Source organism: Psammomys obesus, unplaced genomic scaffold, assembly GCF_907164565.1.
Source record: "Psammomys obesus unplaced genomic scaffold, mPsaObe1.curated_primary_1811, whole genome shotgun sequence".
Taxonomy (NCBI): domain Eukaryota; kingdom Metazoa; phylum Chordata; class Mammalia; order Rodentia; family Muridae; genus Psammomys; species Psammomys obesus.
The window spans coordinates 22,449,009-22,455,333 of NW_026590062.1; positions in this window are offsets into that span (position 1 = coordinate 22,449,009).

Below are 6,325 nucleotides of genomic sequence, written 5' to 3' on the forward strand. Positions count from 1 at the left end.
CAAGACGCACATTGCAGCATCCTGGACCTTGGGGTAAGGTCTCAAGTTCAGGCCAGGCTGTGTGACCAACATAGGGAGAGCCTGTCTCAAAAAAAAAAAAAAAACCAAAAAGGCAATACAGAGAAGGTGATGGACAAGGGGTGGGCGAGTGGCGCCTGGGGGGTGACCTACCCGTGTGCCTGGGACCCCTTCCCGTCCAAGGAGAGCTCCATCCAAGAACTTCAGATCGTGGTAGGACCTTTCCTGCTAGCACTATCTTCCCCACTCTTAGCGTGGTTACCACGTGTGTTGGCCTGGACACTGGTCAGCTGAGTGTGTTGACTCACAGGGTGACCTGAGCAGCCAAGAATGGCAGTCTGGGCCTTGGTGTAAGCTTGGGGAAATGGCCTCCCATAACACTGGTCTCTATTTCTGGGAGTTGGCTAGTGAGGACCCCAAGGTGTGACAGACAGCTTGGTGCTGAGCTGGCTGGTGTCATTTTTTTCTCCTGCAGTTAAAGCTGAATGGCCATGAATTTGGCCGTGTCATGACCTGTGGATATCTGTGGGCAGAGCAAGGCTGCCTGGGCCAGTTCACATCACACAAGACAAAGGGACTTGGCAAGGAAAAGCTATCCAGGGCTGTGAATGGTTCGCAACCTCCTAATGCTGCAACCCTTTAATACAGTTCCTCATGTTGTGATGACCCTGTCATGAAGTTGGTTTTATTGCTACTTCATAACTGTAATTTTGCTATTATGAACCATAACAAAAATCTGATACTTGACCCCAAAGGGGTCCCAAACTACAGGTTGAGAACTGCTAGGCTGAGTGAAAGGCCTTGACTCCAAACAAGATTATGAGCTGGGTGTTGGCACAGCTACTAATCTCAGACAGAGACAGGCAGATTTCTGAGCTCATGGCCAGCAGGGCTGCATGTTCAGGTACTGTCTTTTAAAAACCCCAACCAATCTCCATCCCACAAAATCAAACCCTGTGTATAAGACAGAGATGGCGTTTACGTAGTCCAGGCTGGCCTCAAATTCCTAATTCTGCCTCCACCTCCCAAATTCTGAGGTTCCAAATACTGGTTACCATTCCCAGCCCAATGGCTGGAGACTGTGTTGTCTTCCAGCTTTGCCCTGCTCCTCAGCAGCAGGATCCATTACCTATGTTGTCATGGTACCACCCGCCGCTTCCGATGCTGCCGGCACTCAGCAAAGCACCAGGATTCTGACCTCAGACCTCAGGGTAGGGGTCCATGCTTGGCCTGGTGAGGTAAGTCTGCTGGTCTACAGTTGTCTTGCGCCCAAAGACAAGGTCCAGGAAACTAGCTCTCCAAACTCACAGGAACCCCTGAGCAGGAAAACATGTCTGGGAGATGCCTTCATGCTGAATCTGCATCGTGGGAATCTGACCACCTTGGTGATACATTCCTTCCCACCATGATGGACAGGCCTGGATGGGCTCTTAAACATCAAAACCCATCTTTAGTCTGCCCTCACCTATAGTAGGAGTTTGGGGAGAGGATCTTATGATTGTCTCAGGTTCTTAAAAACACGACTGCAAGCTGGGTGAGGCAAAGGAGGTGGATCTTTGTGAATTCGAGGCCAGCCTGGTCTACAGAGTAAATTCCAGGACACCCAGGGCCATACTCAAAAGTCTTTGGCCTGCAGTTGAAGGCTGTCTGCCTCTTCCTGCAGCACTGACTGCTGAGAATACTGCCACCTCTCCTCAGTGCTGAGTTCTCAGTCTCCGAGGAGTAAGGGACGGGTAATGGAAAAGTGAAAATCTGGCCCTAAATCAGAAAACCAGAGTCAAGACAGATTCAGCAACAGCTGGGAACACCCACATGAAGAATCCAGTCTGTTCTAACTGACTATAAGCATTTTAGGTAACTCCTTGAATATTAGTCATCCTAAATGTCCAAATTCTCAGCATGCCATATCCTGCAGCCAGGGCAGAATCTAGAGGAGCTATTATCATTATTATCATGATGTCTGTGATGTACTGACTGAAAAAGAGCTGGGGGCCGTGTGTGTGTGTGTATGTGTGTGTGTGTGTGTGTGTGTGTGCAGAGGCAGGGGGATCTCTAAGTTTAAGGCCAGCCTAGTCTACAGAGTGAGTTCCAGGACAGCCAAGGCTACACAGTGTTGTTTGTCTCTAAAAACCAAAACAACCAAAAGGAGAGACCATGCTGGCCTGAAACCCAAGCCACACCACTGCCTTTGCCTCCTAAGCACTGGGATCAAAGGCGTGAGACAAAGACAGCCTAGTGGTCATGGACAAGGTGAAGCTGGGTAGGTGTAAGACAACAGAACATAGCTGTAGGTCAGTTGGTAAGTGCCCTGCGTGCCAACCCCAGGATGGCACACACCAGGTGGCTTACAGTCCGGGAGGATCAGTTCAAGGTTGAGGGCTGGAGCCAGGGCTTCCTTCTCATGAGTGCTCTCTATACCTTACCCACGTCCCTGTGCGCCACAGGGCCATCCACGGGTGCTTGCTGGCTTCCAGCTCAGATGAGGAAATCCCAATCCCAGGTTCAGGAAAAGACCCTGCCTCAGGAACAGGTAGAAAGCAATGGCAGATACCCCAACACCCTCTCCCCCCCTCTCCCCGCCTCTGCATATATATGCCTGTATGCACACACCCACACAAGGTCTTTTTTTAAAACCGCAAGGTTAGGTTCAAGACAAGCCTGGATTACGTGAAAAAGAAAAAGGAAAGAAAATTAAAAGGGAGGGGCTGCTGAGAGAAGATGAGGTGCAAAAGGTAAGGTATTGATAGGAGGATCTGGAATTCAAAGCCAACTTCCGTAAATTTAAGACTAGCCTGGGCTGCAAGAGACCCGGTCTCAAAAAAAAACCAACAAAAAAGCAAGCCTTGCCAGGCCCCGGAGTACATTCATCTGTAATCTCCGAAGACAGCGGCAGGGGGAGTGCTGTGAGTTCGAAACCAAGTCACCCATGGCCACACAACTGTGCATTACACTGCAGGTTGTAATCCCAGCACTCCGGGAGGCAGAAGCAGGCGGATCTCGGTGAAGTCGAGGCCTGTTTCCAAAAACAAAAACCCAACTATAGAATTAGACCCTCCCTCTCTCACACACAAACACTAAAGGCCACGGGAGCAACAGCGTTAACTGGCCTGACCCTGAACTATCACCTGATTGCAAAACGGAATGAGGCCTGCAGTGGCGGGTGCTGGGACTCAGGGGTCTTCCTAGTCCAAGTCTGGGCTCTGTTCCCCATCCCCGTCAGGGCCTCCAGCCCCGTCGTCCTCTGCCTCCCCCCCGGTGAGCCCTGTGGGTTCTGCGACAGTCCCGTCTAGCACGGTTGCCCCGACGGCAGGGACGACCTCGAGCCCAGCCCAGCCGAGGTTTCCACTCCCGGCTTTCTGGGCGCTCCCCTCGCCTGAACGCCTGGACTTGAGGAGAACTGTGCTTCCCCAGCGTGCCCACAGGAGGGCCGGGCACCCGAGACTGACCCCTCCCCTACCCCCGGCCATTGCGGGCCGCCGGAAGTGAGCTGGGCAGGGCCGTGGCTCAGCCCGGCCTCGCCGGGCAGGGAAAGAGCCTTTCATCCGGCGCGTGCCAAGAGCCAATCACAGGCCCGCATCTTGCCTCCTGCCAATGGCCCGCCTGTTGCCGGGCCTCCGCTGCGTTGGGATCTCCCAGCTGAGCAGGCCCCGGCGCTAATGCGGAGCTTATCCAGGCTTCCAGTGCTCTGTCTCCGCCTTTGCAGTCCCTAGCGAGTAATCTGCTCAGGGCTTATTTAGGCTATAAAAATCTCCCCGGGAAAACAAACAAACAACAACAGATTCTCCGCGGGGGTTGCCTCTGGAAGGAGTGACCTTGGAGGATGGGGCATCAGGCTCCTGGACCCGCTCTCAGTCCTCTAAAAGCTTGCCGCTGTTCCTCCTCTCCAGGTTACCTTCCGAAAAACATCCCAAGATGTGTCCTTAAGTGGGGAACCAGAGCTCAGCATCTTTGCACCTCAGTCGACACACACTCTTTGGGAGGGCCAAAGATGGATGATTCATCCCCTCACACGGTGGCCCTTTGGCAGAACACTAAGATGGGCGCGGGCCGCACTGCTGGAATCCTAAAGACCTAGAAGCCAGTTACTTCTCTCTTTAGTAACCCAAGGCCCCTAGCCTACCTGGCCAGCCCTGACCAGGCATTTACAACTTCAAATGAATGGTGGCCAGTTAGGAGTCAGCTTGCAACAAAAAAAGCGTGAGGCCCCTCTCTGGTCACCTCCTAAACTAGTGAGATGAGATTAAGCACGGTGTCCGTGCCTTTTATCCAACACTCAGGAGGGAGAGGCAAGGAAAAAGACTTAGGGAGTTTCCCAAGGCTCTGCGCATCCCGAATTTATGAGTAGGTCAGGTTTTGTTTAATATTTATTTATTTATATTTATTTTGTGTGCTCTATCTGCACATACACCTGCATGCCAGAAGAGGGTATCAGATCCCAGTATAGATGGTTGTGAGAAACCATGTGGTTGGCAAGAATTGAACTCAGGACTTCTGGAAGAGCTGACAGTGCTCTTAACCCCCGAGCCATCTCCTTAGCCGACATTTTTTTTTCTTTTCCTTTTTTTTTTTTTTTTTTTAAAAACAAAACAAACAAACAAACAAAAAACAAATATATAGCCTAGGCTGGCCTCAAACTCGTGATCCTCCTGCCTCTGACTCCTTCAGCTAATCTTACCAGCATGTGCCACCACAACAGGCGAAGGTCAGGTTTTAAAATTATACTTATTTGGTTGTGCTTGTGTGTGTGTTTGCACATGTGTGGGTATGTAGTGCATGCCAAGGTGCACATGTTGTGGGCATAGGACAACACTCAGAAGTTCTTTCCTTTTGCCACGTGGATCTCAGATATCAAACTCGGGTCTCTCCTCAGACGTGGCTGCCGGCTCCTTTGCTCACTAAGCCATCTCCCTGGTCGGAAGATCCGTTTTGTTCTGCCACTCGGCCATGCCCCATCTTCTGTCAGGAAAGAAAGATCAGGTTTAAATTCACATCTCACTGTGAACTAAGTATGCAGGGCATAACCTTCAGCCTGTCTACCTCATAAAAATTCCCCAGGAGGTGGTGGTGCATGCCTTTGTAAGGGCTAAGCAAACTCCATTCTGAATTAGGGTTCCATTTTGTTAAAAGTACTGATCCAAGAATGACTCTCTAATCACCCAGTTGCAGAGGAAAACCACAGGGTGTACAAACATGTAACTACCAAAGTGGACCAGATGTTTCCTGTAAATATGTTTACTTTCCTCAGCAGCTCTGCCAAATGCACCCACCAATAGCAGTGAAGGTCACCTCGCTTGCTCAACCCTTACCCAATCCTGTAATGCCAAGGCTTGGAATTCCCCCCTTTCGGGTTTTTTTTTCCCCCTTTAAAATCTCTGCTCCCCTAGACTTGGAGCTGCTCTCCTAACCTGCTACAACAGGGGTGGTTTGTGGCCCAAGTTAGAGCTTGAAATAAAAAGATCCTCATGTGTTTTGCAATGGACTCGACTTCTGGCAGTCTTTTTGAGCCTTTCGAATCAGGCACAAGATCCTTGGGGGCTTGTCTGGGATCCCCAAGCCCCCCCCCCCCCCCCCACACACACCAGGACTCCCAAGACCAAGGATTGTGACCCCAGGTAAGTGCTTTGTCTCGGCTAAGTTCTGTGTGTCTGTTCTGTCATTCTGTGCATTTTTGAGATCTCAAGGTGGTACACAGTGGGTGGTCAGGGAGAGGTCTCAGAGATAGTACACTAGCTGACAAGCTGTTGGACCACTGCCATGGGGATCTGGGAGATGTCCCAGATTCCGGTGTGGACAGGGCTCGCCAATACTACTGTGTGGGACACAGTGTCCCAAGTCTGTTTGATAAGCCAAGAAGAAAGTGGGTCACTCCCACAGAGACAGAAAGTGCCGCCAACGTACTGGTTTGGGGTTCTTACCCACTCGCCTGGCAGAATCTGTTGTTTGGCTTTGTGTTTGTCATCTGTCTGTCTGTGGTGACTGTTCTCATTTCTTTGGACAGGACTTGGACAACGTATAACATGGGACAGACTCCTTCTAAACCCCTGGACTTAATTCTTGCCCAGTCGGGGAGGTGCCAAGGGATGGCTGCACTATGCAGAACCCCAGGCTTGGTGCCTCTGCCACTGCTCTCTCTGGTGGAATGATGGGCTGCCATTCCAAGCTCTGGTGCAGTAGGGTGGAGCCGCCCCTAATGGAACAAGATGGAGGGCCCATCAAGAGACAGGCTTCTGTTCCGGGTTTTGTTTTTTTGGTCTTCTTCCTCTTCTTCTTCTTCTTCTTCTTCTTCTTCTTCTTCTTCTTCTTCTTC